This window comes from Polypterus senegalus, chromosome 4, assembly GCF_016835505.1.
Source record: "Polypterus senegalus isolate Bchr_013 chromosome 4, ASM1683550v1, whole genome shotgun sequence".
Taxonomy (NCBI): domain Eukaryota; kingdom Metazoa; phylum Chordata; class Cladistia; order Polypteriformes; family Polypteridae; genus Polypterus; species Polypterus senegalus.
The window spans coordinates 145,904,045-145,921,803 of NC_053157.1; the positions used below are offsets into that span (position 1 = coordinate 145,904,045).

General features: G+C 37.4%; 1 protein-coding gene and 1 long non-coding RNA gene across 2 annotated transcripts in view; one reads left to right on the top strand and one right to left on the bottom strand.

The window, feature by feature from the left end:
* Nucleotides 1-10,803, top strand: part of LOC120527701 — a 163,257-nt gene extending 152,454 nt beyond the window's left edge. Inside the window, exon 4 of the long non-coding RNA XR_005633394.1 lies at nt 10,633-10,803. This is a non-coding gene — a long non-coding RNA (uncharacterized LOC120527701). The remainder of the gene's footprint in view (nt 1-10,632) is intronic.
* sorcs2 (sortilin-related VPS10 domain containing receptor 2) overlaps nt 1-17,759 on the bottom strand; it is a 1,110,734-nt gene that overhangs the window by 262,525 nt on the left and 830,450 nt on the right. The window lies entirely within an intron of this gene.

Consider the following 17,759-nt stretch of genomic DNA (forward strand, 5'->3'; position numbering starts at 1 on the left):
GTGTTTATATTTAGTAAGACATTAAAAAGCTACACGGAATACTGATTGGCTGATGGCAGGAACGCATAACTGGTTATGCATATGTAATGTGGAATTGATCATATGTTATGCACTGTGAAACATATTGTAAGCAAAACCAATGGTTCCTTTATGTGTCAACCATGTTTGGTTTCCTTACTTGGACTCTTAACTAGACCCTGATATTTTTTAGCAGTACCATGGAATGGACGAAAACATCTGAGTTCATCTAAAGTAGATTTTATATACCATGGATCTATTGAGAAAGTGGTGGTACCATTGCTCTGTGGCAGTGCAGGTGGCACACCATTACACATATGTAATGAATTTGATCACTGAACATTATAATATTCTCACATCTACATAAGTCTGCTTCCCTTGCCAAAGGAATTCCTTTCTGCTGATACCACTGTAACGGAGTTCAGATTCGGCACCAGTTCTGACTGCCACTCTGCTATTATCTGTCATTACACCCATGTCATTTTGCTTAAAGCATTGAAGAAAATGGACCATGCAAAATAACTGGCTGAGCTAAACAACAGCTGCAGCAAGGCCAGATAGTTGCACTGCATTGTGGCAGAAATTCTTCCTAAGTATTAATGGATTCAATCTACACACAACATGACTGAGATTGATTTTGGCATTGAAAGTTCAACATATTACAGTCTTCTTGAAGTCTCAAGGAATCAGATATGCTTTTCTGAAAAAATGATAACAAATTCATATTGTAGAGAACATTCATGCCTACATTTCTCTCACTCTTACTGAGCCAATTTAGAGCTGTTAATTAACCTGCTATCCACATATCTGGGAATGTTGGAAGGTAACGGCATGTACAGCAGAACCTGACATGCACACAAAGAGAAAATGTGAACTCTAACTGGCGTCATGCATGCACACCAGAGGATTGTCTTCAGGGGATCATCTGAGGTATTCAGTACCATTTTGGGACTAGGGGAATGTGTCGTCACTAGCGGTCTTGTCTGTTTTCCACCACAGTACTCAGAAGGTGCCCAATGAGGGCAACTGAACCAGAGAAATCCTGGTCCTACAGGTCCAAATGGTATAAAAGCAGACATCCCCGGAAGGCAGTGTTGTGTTTTGGACCAGAGTAGCCAAAAGCAGGGTGCTCTCACACAGTTTAATACACGCTACATTGAAACACTATAGCATGGCATACTCGAGGTGATTTTCTGAATCTTTCTGTTGCTATGGCTCCACTGTGAGCCTGTTTATTTATTTTTTCTTGCCATCATTAAAAGGGGTGACAGAATTGGCACGCCAGCTTATTTTGGGACTCGTTCCAACTGTGTCACTTGGAGCACATTGGGTAGACTACTGAGCCTTTCTAGCATTGCTAACATAACATAACATAACATAACATAACATAACATCTCACTCTCCAGAGACTGGCTAATCCTTAATCCATAAATGCCAGGAGGCCATCCTTACAGTGTTGGGCGTAAAATAAGGAAACATCCCTGGACGAAGTGTCAGTCCATCAAAGGGCCCATTCACATACACACCCACACATGTACTCACAATGTGCCAGTTTGGAATCAACAGTCAAAAAAATGTGCATGTCTTTGGGAATGAGACAGAAAAGCTGGTGTAACCCACTGGAAATCTCCAAAGATACAGCGACCAGCAACAAATTAAAATTAGGTGGTATCTTCAGTAACTTATTAGTGCTAGTCAATGTTAGCCTGTTTAAATTTCAGTTTCTTTAAAGGTAGCCATTTTAATGGCATAGTTTAAAATAAATATTTTTTGAGGTGGGCAAATTAAAGTAAATACATTTTAAGAATGGGAAAAAGAACTGTCATTACAGAATCTTTTGAAACACATTTCACTCCTATATGGTTGTGTCTAAGGGCAGAAAAAAAACAATTCTAATAAAATGCACACATTATTACAGTCCACAAACAATGACAATAAACTCCTGAAAATAAAAAACATATTCTGTGGTCATTTTCAATATAATCATTGCATCTAATAGAAGAAAATTGTTCTATAAGGTATTTTCAAAGCAATCAAACTTTACTTTCTCAGATTTCTTGACATGATACACCTTTATGGCAGCTGTTCTTCTTTATGCTATCAGGTTTAATACAGTAACCAAAACTGCATACAGTAGTTAAGGTGTGGCCCCATTTAATCTGTATCATCTGTATATTAAGTGCTTTACATGAATGAGGATTTGTACATAGATAGCACACTTCAAATCTTAAATCTTTTCATCTTCTTTGTCATATTTCTAATATTCAACATAAGTTAACTTTAAGTTTAAATTTATTCATATTAACTTGTCATATTACAAGTGTTTTTGTACACCACATAGATTGCTTCCATTGGTAAAATCCGCTATACAGTGTAGTCAACAAAAGTTGACTTTACATTATTGCTTTTGTCCTTGCTGGCAGTTTTTGACATTCATCCTCCACAGTCCCACCACTTCTCTGCTGTTCTCTTACATCCTGCACACACTTCCTCGCTCAGCTGACAGCTGCTTCCCATCCGTTCTGCCATTCCACAGTATTATTTTGTAGCCTATTACCTTTCCACAGTAGCATTAGCCTTGAAAACTGACTCTTATTTTTTAGACTACCACATTATGCAGTAATCTGTGACTACTTGACAATAAACATCTTCAATAAATCACTGACTGAAGGCTGTCAAAAATGGTGGACCAAATGTAATGTTTCTTTATCGGTTACAATTTCTAGAGTATTACTTAGAAACTACAGTTTACAAATTAGAGTTTATCTGGCAAGGCACAGTACATATAATGGATGGATTCCCGCCATCATGAATAGTTATGACGAGAAATAAACACTTTGGCAGCTGTTTTATTCAAATTATTTATAAGGGAAAAACTGAAATGGTGGCTTTGTGCAGATCCATAATTCATAATTTTCCCCAAACAAAAAATCAATGCCTGTAACAGACAGCCATTCCGTACATGAAATTCTGCAGGGATCTGTATTTTTTCATAGTCTCTGGGTTTAATTTTAATTTAGAGCTGTATAGTATACTTTACAGTAGCACAGCACCATAAGGTAATTACAGTTGTTTGTCTATATAGAATGCCTCGCCTACCAACACTAATAACACAAACTCAGAAATGGAATCCCATAATGAAAAAAAACAAATCCTGTATAAATTAAATATGATGTTTTTAATGAAATTTGATGAGCCTACGTGTAAGCAATCTGCCATGTAGCTAATTATAGTGAAAACTGAAATAGGGGTCAAAAACAAAATGCACAAAACTGCATTGATTCTTCTATTTGTTTCTTTCACAACAGTGTGTATTACACTTTAAAATTACAAAAGCCATTTGTATAATGTACAGGCCAATTAAAAGTCGAGTCACTTCTTCAGAGGTTCTTTATGTGCACATGGAATCAGTTCCAAGGCTGCAGCAGGTAGCCATGGACAGTACCAGACTCACTTGGCTTTATCTCTGATAATTGAAATACTGGGTTCACATCTTAAATAAAATTGGCTTACAGGAAATGTATGGATTATTTTCTCAGGTGAAATGAAGAATTATAATAGTCATTGTTTGATAAATGTGTCCAGATCATTTAATTGATTACAAATAATCCTGTACTGAATAAAGCAGGTTTACATAATGTTTGGCTTGATGGATTTCAACACTTGAAGTTAAAGTCAGCAGTCTTGTACATTTATAAGTATTTATAATACTATGACTGATAATGGGATTAATACTTTCTTATCTTTTCAGCTGGAATTATGAACCTATTGAATGTAAGAAAAGAACAGTGTAACTGATTGGCTGTGTTACTGAAAGAAAAGTTTTGATTGGCCAGTGATACATTAATTAAAGCATGCATCCTTACTTATGGCACACTGCTATTAGATACTTGCCACCACATTTTTCCAGGTGACACATAATATCTGGGTATGTTTCAGTTGTTTACCTATGTATTTTGGAGCAAAAGTAGATTATGTGGCTTCCTCAGGGTTACACTGTAAGAGAATTAAACTGGCTGGCTAGTTTGTTAAAAGTTCAATGTCTTAGCTGCTACTTAACACTGCCTATCCAAAAATGGAATACATGGCTGTTAGAGGTAGTATAGCTTTGCTTGTAATACAGTGTGACCTGTATGGGGCATACCAGCACCACAGACATTTATACATAACTAAACCACACAGTTACGGGTTCAAACTAAGATATTTTTATTCAACAATATATCTTTTACAGGTTTTTATCACCTGGTAAATCAGTTACAATTCTTTTCCTTTCTCCTTACACCTCCACTCTCCTCCAAGCAAGCCTTGTCCACCTCCTCTGAATTTCCAGGTGAGGCTGTGTGGCTGCTTTTAACAAGAGTTTAGGTGTATTGTACTTCCGGTACAACAAGATTGCTGCCTGGAAGTATTTTCAGGTTTGGTGGAATCTCTCTGTAACAGGGGAGCTTGATCCCAGCGGCTCTCCCTAGCAGTACTCGAGGACCCAAACTGGTCCAGCCAGCGAAACTACAACTCCAGTGCAGCCCTGTGGGTGTCCAAACGGAAGCCATACCAGAGGGAAACTGCCACCATGCTATTGGAGGAACACATAGCTCCCCCATACATCTCTTTCCTTTATTACGGCTTCCTGGCTAGAATCATCCACCTTGGCTGGGATACCATTTAACTCATGTCTTCTATGAAAAGTTTTCTCTCAAAATTATTCCTCTAATATGTAATTTGCAATTCTTCCAAACATCAAAATAATGTGTCGTTCTCTATATCAATATTTTTCTCGTTTTTTTCCTGATGTGTTTTCTTGTATGTTCTTATTGTTTTAATGATTAGTAAATCAATCATTATGTGTTCTTTAGTGAGTATGGTTTTATGGTAATTGGAAAATGTATGCAAGAGAGTCTTTTGTAATCATTTTAAATTAATCGACCTGGGTCTGTAAATACAATCAGCTTTCATTTACAACCAATTGTTGTGATTGTGTTTTAAAATCTTAGTGAAAGAATGAAGAAGATGACAAAGGGGTGAAATCAGCTTAAGTGACATACTGTATCTTAAGGAAGTTTAGTATAAGAATGCAGTAAAATCTTGTGGGTTTAATCTGAATAGATTTTGTTCTATAGACCATTAGTGAATATTTGGTAAATAAGATAAATAAAGCATTCGTATATCAATCTACCTTCACACATATTGGTAGATTTGGACACAATTCAAGATTTTGTAGGTAGGGCAATAATCCACTGCAGTTCACACTAATGCACACTCCTTAGTTACTTAAACCAGGACCATTCAGAGTGGCTAATGATCATTTTTCGGATGAAGGATAAAAATTAATACTTGAAGGAAATCACACTCAAACATGGCCATGTCAACACTGGCAGTAAACATTGTCACTATGCCAGCATAAATAAAATGCATAAAAGAACAGGGATGCATACTATGGAGGAATTGATCTACTACATAATAATATGCTAAGGTCTGTTTGTGTGTCTGTTCCCCAACAGCAATCTGACTAGTCAATTTTGGCTTTGGTAGCTTTGGTATGGTTGGTTAGTTTGGCTTTGACGTTGTGATTGAAGAGGAAGTATGAGAAACAAGAGGACATAAAGGCATAAGAGTGACGCTGAAAGAAACCTTCAAACTTTGAAGTCTGAGAAGCAGACTTTAGGGGAGCATATTTGATGGGGAGAGTGCTGGTCCAGAGAGGTTCAAGCACAATAGAAGGCAGAGAAAAGAAGCTAGGTACACATAGCGCAAGAGGTATAAAATATTTTTTTAATTCATTGGTAATATAGTTGGTAAGTAGTGGCAACACTACAGTCATCTATGCCAGGAGTTACCACACTTTGAGTCAAGAGCTAATCAGAAACTGAACTGGATCTTCAAGGTGTGACAATTCATTCTTTAATTGGCAATTCCCTGGACTGAGGGCATTCACCTGAAGGAAAAACAAGTCCTGAGATTGTCTTTGATGATTATACATGGGGTGTAGTTTTACATTTTTTACAACTTACATCTGATATGTGCCTGTTAAGAATTTCGAGATTTAAGCAGGGTGCAAAGCATACAGGCCATAACGTGCCAAGCACTGGTATAGGAAAAAGAAATAAAATTAGAAATTTCCTGTTATTTAAAACAAATACTGAAACTCAAGTGTAACTCACTGTTTAATATTATTGTTGTGCACCTCATGAATAAAGTAAAGCTTTATTTTTATAAAAAAAATATATTTGTCTGCTTTCAGCATAGCAGATAACATCTCTCTTGAGGCTATAGTAGTTCACAATGCAGCATTTTGGTTTAGGAGATAGTGGATAAAAACTGCATAAAACGTATCTAGTGAATGCTTGTGTATGTTAGAAAGAAATTAAAAAAGAGGTTGTAATTTTAGGTTGTCTCACAGTTCACTCCTCCTCCTCCTCCACATGTTGCCAGGCCCACTGAGAAAGGAGGAGCCAGATGGAGAACAATCAGTTCATTTTTGGAAATCCAATAAAAGAGGAACTCCATCTCATACCTCGCCCTGATAATTGTGGAGGCTTCCAATAACGTAAACCCATATAAATGTAAAACTAAGAGATGCCCTAGACAGCTGCTGGACCCACCAAGCACAAATATTGAATTTAAAGAAATGGGACGAGATCTTTAAAGTGCCTGAGGCTCTGCAATCTTCAGCAGAACTATTATTTATTGCGCCTTCTTGAGAAAGCTGTTCTTTTGTGCAATTTAGTAAAAAGAATTCTGTGTACAGTATCTGGGTGAGAACTTTATGTCAAAAGCATGTGCTTTTGTTTTTTGAGTATCAAAACTGGACCAAAAGGAAAAATTATACTAAACAAAGTGTGCATTGTATTATCAAAGTGTAAATTTGCTATTTTGTACACTTTAATTTTATATGCATTTGGCCTCATGCATGCTTGTCTGTAGATCACGTCATTGACTTTAAATAGATATGTGATGCCACTCCAGGTTGAGAGGGGGCGCTGTCACCAGCACTCTTGTCTCTTCTTTCCACAGCTCCAAGAAGACACCACTTGAGGGCAAATGACTCTGTCCTCTTTCCTCCATATAAAGATGGCAGTTTCCAGAATGTGGTGTCCCAATCTTGACCTGAACCTACAGCAGGACAGAGCTCCACAGACAGACATTTAGCAAGCTTGTTGACTTGTGTAGTTATGTTGTGCCTGCGCTATCGAGTGCCTTGTGTATTTTGTTGTCAAGAGGTGTTTTTTGTTGATTTATTATTAAAAAGGGAAGCCGGGTTCGCACTCCAACCTTTCTTTAGAGTCTGTCTGTCCCTTGTACCACAACATTGATTACTAGAATGGAATCCCTTTCTTCATTACATGTGGAAAATTTTTGCAGCAGGGTCAGCAGAAGGAAAGCGTTGTCATTGGTTTTCTATGGAAGATATTCTGTAGCAGCACCAGGCCTTTGACCCAGTCATAGGTTTTCAGTTTTGTATCTTTTCCCCCTAGGATGTCATAATGATTCAGAGTAGTCAAGCTGTACTCCACTCATTCACTCAGAAGTTAATCTAATGAGAAATATGCTTACTCTTCTGAATTCCACATTACTTAATATGGCTGCTGCTAACACCTTTTTTATTTTTAACGAATATTCTTATCATCAGCAGTTTAGCTTCTGGGTAATAAGGAGAGGGTAATCGCATATTACAAAATGATGACTCAATTCCCTTGTCCAAAAGTTTGGTAGTTGGTGCATATTTTGTCATTGATCATGCACTCATAATAAGTAAAGAAATGTTGATTCTTTTACTGCACCACACCTGTAAATCACCCAAATTAGCACATTAAGCTGTCTGACTATGAAGTCACATTTGTCAGATTGTTCATTAAACTCTCCCTCACTCTCGTATTCTTTGTCTCTATTAGTTTATGGTTTCTCACCTCACTTGTTTTATTTCATTTCATCAGGATAATTTGTGAGCTTGACCTACGGGCACACTGCAGTAAGCTTTTTTTTTTAGTAAGTAGCAGGCAGGACTAAAATTTAAATGCATCTACCCCTGTCCATAAGAGACTTAAGACAAAGCCTTAGACAAAGCCTATCTTGTATGCACTGTGTCAACAATAGAGCAACTATGCACTGGTGCAGTGTCCTCACAGACAGCAATTTAGTACCTCCAAGGACAGAAACCAACGGAAGACAAGTGAATGCGTTGGCCAGGTGTCATTAGACTACAGAAGTACAGAAAAGGTTGCCACTCAATGGGCAGTATCAAGGCCAGAACTTCAAACGTTATAATCTAGCAATGCTAACCTTTGCACAGTTAAGGCACAGTAAGCATATTTAACTATGTAACCTTATGGCAGGCTGCACCACAGAGTTTCTCGTCATTTTAGGAAGTTCTTCCTTGCCCTGGTACTGAGTTGGAGAGCTAAGGCACTACAGCACACCTAGAAAGATAGCTAAACTGCACAACACCAAATACTGTCTGACACCGGCCTCAAAAATGAATCCTCAACATGCATTACTCAGAAAATGGTCACTCAGCATTCTGACATGTGGTCTATAGAACAAAATCTATTCAGACTAAACCCCCTGGTCTTTACTGCATTCTTATACTAAACTACCTTAAGATACAGTATGTCACATAAGCTGATTTCACCCCTTTGTCATCTTCTTCACTCTTTTAACTACTGTCTTTTTTTTCTTCTGGAGTGTCAAAAAGATGACTCTGTCCCTATTACTATTGGTTTAGTTTCATATGGCATTTTTAACAGACCCTAATGGTCTGGAGTTTGGCTTTGCAACTGCTCATCCAACAACTTAATTGCATTATGTTGCTTAGACAGTGGAAAGGTTTGCTCGCCTGTAACTAACATTGTTTTGGGACTGATATAAATTGAGGGTCAAAAAAATGAACAGATGGTTTAACCAAACACTACACTCATCCAAAGAACGGTTTCTTTCAGTTCTTAACATCAACCAAATGATAGAGGTCACTCAAAGTCAGTAACATTCGGTATGCCAGTAGTTTGGTTCCCACTGCAGTCTATCTGGTCAGCCTTGCGCTGGCTGACTTCTAGCCCTAACCCTAAACCTACCCCAAACTAAATTAGGCTTACTTTTAAAGGACATGTAGAGTTTGGGGTAGGTATGATTATTATTCTATATATAGTCATATTGCATTATATTTTTATTGTGCACTGAGCAGCTGTTTGCATTTAATGCTGTTGTAATGTCACAATATTGCACATTATATTATAGAGAACAGAGAACTTAAAATAAAGAAAATCAAATTAGTTTTGAACTAATGGCTACCATATAAATAGTTCACAAATATTTCTGAAAGTTTATTAGCATTTGCAATTTGAATTACAGAAATAAGCTACATTTTCAAAACTTTATACCAATAAAAAAAAATTATAAATGCAATCTAAAGTAATTTATTCACTATTGCTTTGATGGAATTGTGGTTAGCTTGTACAAAGTATAAAACATGAGATTATATTGTACTTTCTAATAATTGAGAAGAGAAACATAAAAATTACATCTGCCATCTGCATGAATTTCCTACTCAACTGTGATGAAGCTATAAATACTTTTAAGACTGTATATTATCAGTTCATGAGCATAAATGTTGGGAATTTTCCTGTGGCTTGGTCCATGTACATTTTCATTTGTATTTATCATTTTAACCATTTCATTGTGTGTTTTTCATTTCTGCAAAGTCCTTTACTCTTTAATATTTTTTTTGTTTGAAGAGAAGAGAAGGAGACTTTATTTAAATTACTATTTTCCGGTGCTGTGGTCATTAGGCCTACAGTCACCTAAGGGCTCTTTAAATCACCTGCTCCAGCAGCCACTTTGCTGCGTGCCATTTAAAGAAGCAGTCATATTATGACCAGTAAGATGTCAGTTCTTCAAACTACAGACTACTACTAGATCCAGTTTTCCCTTGTCTCTCAAGACAGTAGCACACACCTTTGTAGGAAAAATTAAGTTTCTTGGAAATCTGGCATATGACCATCATTTGGCAAAACCACAACAGACAGACATTTTTTTGAGAAAGCTGTTTTATTTTGGCTATTTTTGAACACAGAATTAAGCTTGAGAATATCAGTGCCTTGTAACACAAGGCAAGACAATTACATTTTTTTATTGAAAAGAATAATTGGTTTCAATTTTGCTAACACAATTGCCAAGGTTTCTCTAATAATCATTTAGCATTTAAACATGATTAATTAAGGATAAGCTAAGAGAATGAACCATAAGAACACTCGAGTAGTGGCTGCTGAAAATGTGCCTTTGCAGTCATATAATGAATAATAAATTATAAATCACTCTTTTTAAGCAAAATTGGCCATTTGTAATGTCTTCTCCAAATGTTTAAATTGGTTTAATGGTACTGGGATAAAAAAAAAGTATATAGTTCTATCAAAAGCATGAACATTTCTAATAAATGTTTGTATGCGTGTATGTATATGTCCTGTATGGATATGTGCCAATCCTTACCTCCTCAATTTACACACTTGCAACTGTGTATATTGTCACACATGTATGCTTGGGAGGCAGTCTAAGGGCTTATCTGAGGGTAAGATGCAGAGTCGGGAGTTGATGAGCTGCACTAATGCCTTTTCTCCCTCTTCACAGACCACCAGGAAGGAAATCCAACTAAAGCTCCACTCACTTCCGCTGCCAGACCACACTCCTCCTACTGACCTCACTTTCACCAAGGACCCGCCTCTTCCTGCCAACCACCTATAAAGATCCAGTCACTTCACCTTCAGTTACTATAAGTAAAAGGAACATTTAAATGACAAATAAAATACTACTCTCTGCATGACAGTCAATAAGATCCAATGGTATACGTACTTCGTAAGACCTTTGTATTTCCTATCTTTATTTCAATTACCCTTATTAAAGTAAAGTATCAGTTGTATACACCACATGCTGAAATGGGAAATGCAACATGCTTTGTTAGTACAATCAACAAATTCATTGGAATATGTCAGGATTGATGCTTCTGAGTGAGTGGGTTATGAGTAGCAGTGTATGTATTGCAGAACTAAGTTATACTCTGAAGAATTAATTTCAATTAAATGATGCTTCTGCACTTAGATTTGGGCACTAAATCAGTTCATGCTAGTCCAGCTAGTAAACTGTATGTAAAGTATATAGATATATTTTCCTTTTCTCTCTTGTTAACTTTTTTGTTCATTTTTAGACATTCTGGTGTTTGTTCAGACCATAGTGTGTGTATTTATTTATTTACCTATTTAAGTATTTATTTATTTAAAGAGCTTATGCAAACAAATAAAGTTTGTTCTATCTATCTATCTATATATAACACAGTTAACATATATAGTGAATTTATAGTACTATGTATGGCAAAATAAAAGTGGCAATATTGTTTCATTGTTATGGTCACACTGTTTTAACTCTCCTACATTTATCCTTAGCCATAAATCTCATTTCTGCAACACAGTCTGCACTTTCAATTTCATAACTGTACATGCATAATAATCTTACTAATAAGGCTAATATTTTTTTATCTTCAGTAAAGCAAATATCCAGAAGGCAACTTAATCGCTATTCACAAATTAATTTGCTAGCATAACCTGGGTCACACATCTGCTATAATAAATTGTGCATGCTATACTCAAGGAATGAATTATGAAATAACTAATTGCACAGTAAAAAGTGCATAAACAAGCCTAAACATAAAAAGCATTGCCTTGTCTCTGCTTCTGTTTTTCAAAGACTGAAAAGGTTAATCAGCATCCATGCATGCCACTGCTAGTTGCTGTTACAATCTTGCCAGTTAAGGCAGCTATTTATGGCAAAAATGAGGTGTAAACAGTGACAAAACAAACCTCAACAAATCACTATGCAGAACAGCAACAGGCCTTGACAACAGCTGCACTCTGCTTCCTTCAGTGCTAATTTACAATACAGGGCCAAGTACAAATCTTTTCATCAGTGGGGCACGCATGAAATATCTACCCACCCGACAAGAACCAGAGAGAATGGAACTTGGCTTTCAATACAGTAATGCATGGTTAGTGTGTGTCTAAAGCTTCAAAAACTGTTGAAATTAAAGAAACTAGATGTGGCATGGTTAGGGTTGTTGCTGCCTGACAACAGCAGTTTACTTTCACTGGATGGTGAAACTAAAAATTCTTGCACAGCCCATATCTTGGATGGCTGCACTATATTTACATGATGAGAAAAAAAATGCACAAAACTCAGTTTTTCTGAAGGTGGAATGATTGTCTCAGACACTTCCAATGCTCTTGCTAAGAAAACATTGACCTTGATGCACAGAGAAAACAATGATGACACCTAGAAATGATGAAGTGTGAGGCACTGTTTAATACAAGGCCTAATTTATTATCTGCAGGGCAGAGATGTGTCACCGGATTTAGCACCGAGGCTCTTTCAAGGTGTGAGTAGGTGGAATGCTCACAACGGTGTGGGTGTGGCATCCTCCTGTGTCCAAAAGACTTGCATGTTTGGAATGACTCACGAGTGGTAACTAATTGTCAAAGGTGAGCAAGTGTGTTTTGCACTTGACTGGAGCAGTGGTTCTCAAGCAGGGGGCTCTGGCCCTCTATGGCACCTCACTAAATATTCAGGGGGGCTGCAAGATGACTAAAAAATTTTTATAAAATTCCATTAAAATACTCATTTTAATATAATATAGTATATAAGTACTAGGGAGTTCCCCCTTGCTCGCTTTGCTCGCCAACCCCACCCCGGCTTGCGCTACACGTCAGCCACTTCACGTCTCTGCTGCTCACATTGTGAAGAGGGGGACTGAATGCACCCCAAGAAGATGTGGTCGCTCCTCCGAAACCCCCTCTTAAACGGTGAAACAATGGGAAACAAATAAAGTTTTTTTTTTATCTCCTATTTGCTCCATCAGCTGCTGGATTGCTGCTGCTGCCCTGCCATGTGATCTGCATCTCGCACGGCGCTTCAAACATTTAAAAGCCTGTACAGCAGCTGTCCTACTCTTTGTCTTTTATTTTTAGCCCTGGGCGTAGTTAAATCTCTTGGCACAAAGTCTCGTCTTGCGGGACGTGAGTTCTTGATATGTTTTAGTTTTTAATTTAAAAATGGAATAAGAATCTCTGCGGTGGGCTGGCGCCCTGCCTGGGGTTTGTTTCCTGCCTTGCGCCCTGTGTTGGCTGGGATTGGCTCCAGCAGACCCCTGTGACCCTGTAGTTAGGATATAGCAGGTTGGATAATGGATGGATGGATGGAATAAGAATCTGAAAATCTAACAACATCACATTAAAGTTTGATAAATTCTGAAAAGAATGATACCAAACATATATATGTGGGTTTTAAAATAAGCCCGATATAAAGCGTGACAAAAAATGTGACATAAAAAGTCACATAAAATTGCTGCACAAAATCGTTGCACTTTTAGGCTTAGGATTTTATATATATAGAGTAGATAAGAAATATATTTAGCAAGGGCCTCTTTGCTAGCCCCCCCTATTGTTAGAAAAAGGCTTTATTGTGTAAGAATAATCAAAAGCATATTTAGCATATAGCTTATAATATATTAATCTATAAACAAATTAGTCCATATATGGAACTTTAAATTATCCAGTATTAGATTACATAGAGAGAGATACATGATGCTTCACTACAAGGTCAGAAGCTACTTGGAGGGAATGAATACTTGAATGTACTTAAAAATGAAGATGCCAGAGTGGTTGTTCAGAGTGATGCCATAGTGGAACCATTTGTAGTTCCCAACAAACCAGTACACATGAAGGTTCCAGATATAGCCATTATTTATTTTGATCTAAAACAGGCTCCATGCAGTAAATAACCATGAATGGATGGTAACAGAGTTGTGAGATATGAATAAGCTATGATTTTAAATGGACTCTCCTTGCATACAGACTAAGTCCAGATTTTCTTAATCTGTTAGTATCCTGCTAGGTAACTGTTTTATCTTGGTAGAGTACTATATGACTGTACCTTCCCCTTTTGTACTCTTTGTTGTGTAGACTTTATCAGAATGCCTCAAATCCCAAAGACTTCGCACTGTTTGTAAGGTATCATACTTTCTAACTTCTCTCTACCTTCCCTACATAGAGTAAAAGCACAAGCAGGAGTTAAATTGCACATTATAATAATGTATTATTGATAATATTCATAAAATAATAATAATGAAGCAGAGTACATGTGGCAAACCATAATCAAACAATGTGATAAATGCAAGATGTGTAGTTTCAGGTGGCACGTAGACTCAAATTCTCTGATCAAGTCAAATCATTTCTAGTCAGCTTTCTTCAGGATAGGACACATGCCTGTGTTAATATGGCTGCAGAGTTATGCTTCTCATTGTGTTGCATGTTCCTGGCCAAATCTTTAGACCATGTGGTATAGAATGGCCTCTGATTCAAAATCAGTCCCACACAGCTATACTTCAGACCTTTTTATACCTGCCCTCAAGTAGTAGATAACATTTGTTTAGCTGAAGATTGCCAGCTATTTAGTTTTATGGCCTTCCTACGGGGATTGGCTTATAGAATGTCCCACACTGAATCACCCTTGACAAACTGGTTTGAGGCACCACACCCCACCCCACCAAACCCTGCAAAAAATTTGACATCCGGAGTCAGTCCTAAAGACTCGGGAGTTAGTCAGTTAGGCATGAAAGTAGAACAAGCCCAATGAAACACTAATATTACAATTGGTATGTCCATCCATCCATCCCGCTGAATCCAAACACAGGGTCACGGGGGTCTGCTGGAGCCAATCCCAGCCAACACAGGGCACAAGGCAGGAACCAATCCCAGGCAAGGTGCCAACCCACCGCAGGACACACACACCCACACACCAAGCACACACTAGGGCCAATTTAGAATCGCCAATCCACCTAGCCTGCATGTCTTTGGACTGTGGGAGGAAACCGGAGTGCCCAGAGGAAACCCACGTAGACACAGGGAGAACATACAAACTCCATGCAGGGAGGACCCGGGAAGCAAACCCGGGTCTCCTAACTGTAAGGCAGCAGCGTTACCACTGCGCCACCGTGCCGCCCACAATTGGTATGTCTAGCTTACAAAATATCTATCAACCTATATATAACATATCACTCTACCACAGTATCCTACCATACATTAAAGATTTCATTTTTTTTCCTACATATTAGGAAGTTTTTCAAAGTGCAAAGCACCAGCTTCATATGTAAAGAACCCTTCCCAGAATGAAATGGTGCTTTGTCAAGCAACGGTTCTATGATGAAACACACAACCCAAATAAAGAATTATAAAATTAAATTAAAGAACTACTATTTTTAAGAGTATACTTGGAGCAGACAGACAAAAGGAAATATAACTGAAAATGCAGTACAGCGCAATGCAGCCTCTAACCTGAAAGAATGGGAATGGGCAGCTTTCAATGAAAAAGTACTGTAGAAAGCAGGGACACACCACATTGCCACAAAGAGATGTACTGTTTCACCATGCATGTCAAAAACGTGCCAGTCACATGAAGGCTACTGTAGGTCGACTTTACACATTCCACTGCTGTCACTCTGCTTACTTTTTAAAGCTGCACAAGTGTCATGGCTGGCCTCCAGTGGCTTACCTGACTGCTGCTACAGCCCTATATCATGCTTTTGTCTTTTCAGAAGACCTGATTGTTATGCGTGGAGAGAAAACACATTTGCTATCACTAATGGAAACCCTGAATCCAGATAATAAAGAAGTACCTTCTGTAATTAAGTTATGAAAGAAAGTCAGCAGCAATTAATTATCTTTTTTAATAATTACTTTTGAGTTTTTATTTTCTGAAATATGTAGTCATTTTATGCATTATTTAAAGAGTAAGCCAAGTGAGCAGCTTTTTTTAACAAAAATGTTTGTTAAAAAATGTAGAAATTATTTTGATAATTACTGGTTAGTATTTATCCATGAAAAATGCCAAATCATCTTATATTATGATTAAGAAATTAAATCACTACTAAGAAAAGATTTTATTTAATATAAACACATGGGCTGTTTTTGAAATGCCTTCTTATTTTTGTATTATGCTTCATAAAACATAGACTGTTTAATAGCCTAGCAGAAAATATGCTTTTGTTAATTAATTTAAGCTTTAAAAATCACCTTTGCAAAGTCAGCGGCAAAAGTACAAGAAGGGAAATATCATGGTCTGACATATTCTTGAGGTTCTCTGAAATACTTTGGTGAAATAAAAGTTAGAAACCACTGGACTAGTGTCCTGTCCAAACCTGGCTCTTTTCTTGAACCTGATTCTGGTAGAAACCATGAGTAAAGAAAAAAATAGAAGGGTTAATAAAAAGTACATAAACTGTTACAGCTGAATAAGCTTATTTTAAAATATAATTTCTCCAAATTTAAATCGGCAACATTTGCCAACCAGTTTTCTGATAGCTGAGGTAGGCTCTGTGAATTGTATGTGTTTACTGAGACCTGTGACTTGACTGCTTGTCAAGCCTATTTAGGGTAGTGGCTAATAGGAACCTAAGTAAGGTCACTACAGGCTTTAGTTCATCCTCAGTAATCTGGGATATTAGAAAGCAAAGAGCAAGGTTTGGAATTCTGGCCTAGACATGGCCTGACACATTCTTTCTGTGTCAGTGTGTTTTTTTTTTGTCTAAGTACTCCTGTTGTCTTGGTCTTTGTGGAGATGTGTATGATAGGCTGAGTGGCTACTCTGAATTGGCCTACAGAGATGAAAGCTGATGTGTGATAGGTCGGTGTCTCATTCAAGGTTTATTCCTGTTTTGCAATGGATACAAGAGATAACCACATGGTCCCTACAACCCTGTAGTGGAATAATTAGGTTTCAAAAAAAGATGTACCCATTTATTTTATGGGGTGAGGCAGGTACCAACCCTAGTTTATCACAGGGCACACAGACACAACACTCACTCACAACAGGACAATTTAGATTCTTCGGTACATCTGCCAATATGTCTTTTGATTTGTTCACTGTAACTCACATGACTGTACTTTAGAAGTATTTATAGCCAAGCTTGTAAGCTTGGTTGAACAAAATGATCAAATACTGTGTGGTAACATTGACATTGTTTTCTGGAAAGTAGGCACAAATGAAGAATATGATGGTTTACTCTCTGGTTGTAAAATCATGAACATTTCTCATTATTTTCCTCTAAGCTGAGGCTTTTTGAAACAAAAACAAAAGAGGTCAATAAAAACGGCAAACAAAGCGTTAAACAGCATGAAAACTGTCAGTAGCTGCCGTTAGGGGCCATGGTACAATCTGGCAGTGCGATCCAAACTACTGTCAAGTAACGAGAGAACAAAAAGAAAAATGACTTACAGAAAATGATTGATGTTGTGACTATGCGGCTGATAAGCTACACTGATCTCTATCCTTTTCACTTCTTTGCTCAACCTTTCCAAACAATTAATCTTTTCTCTTTAACTTATTTAATAGCAATTTGGACTGGGATCCAATATTGATGAACAAGATGCGACTAATGTAGAAAGTGTAGCAGCTTAAAAAAAATGTCACTGAGCAATTAAGTGCAAAACTTAAGGCAACAAAGCATGAGAAAAAATGGTGTTCGAAAGAAACTGCTCGGCAGTGCGGAATTGCGACTTGTCTGCCACTTTGCTCTTTTTGACTCAACTAACAAACAAACTCAAACAAGAAATTGCAAAGCTGTCAAAAAAAAAGATATGCACAAGTTTTAAGCAGCATAGAGGCATGGACAGTACTTGCTGCATAAGTCTTAAAATTATAACATCAATACGTTT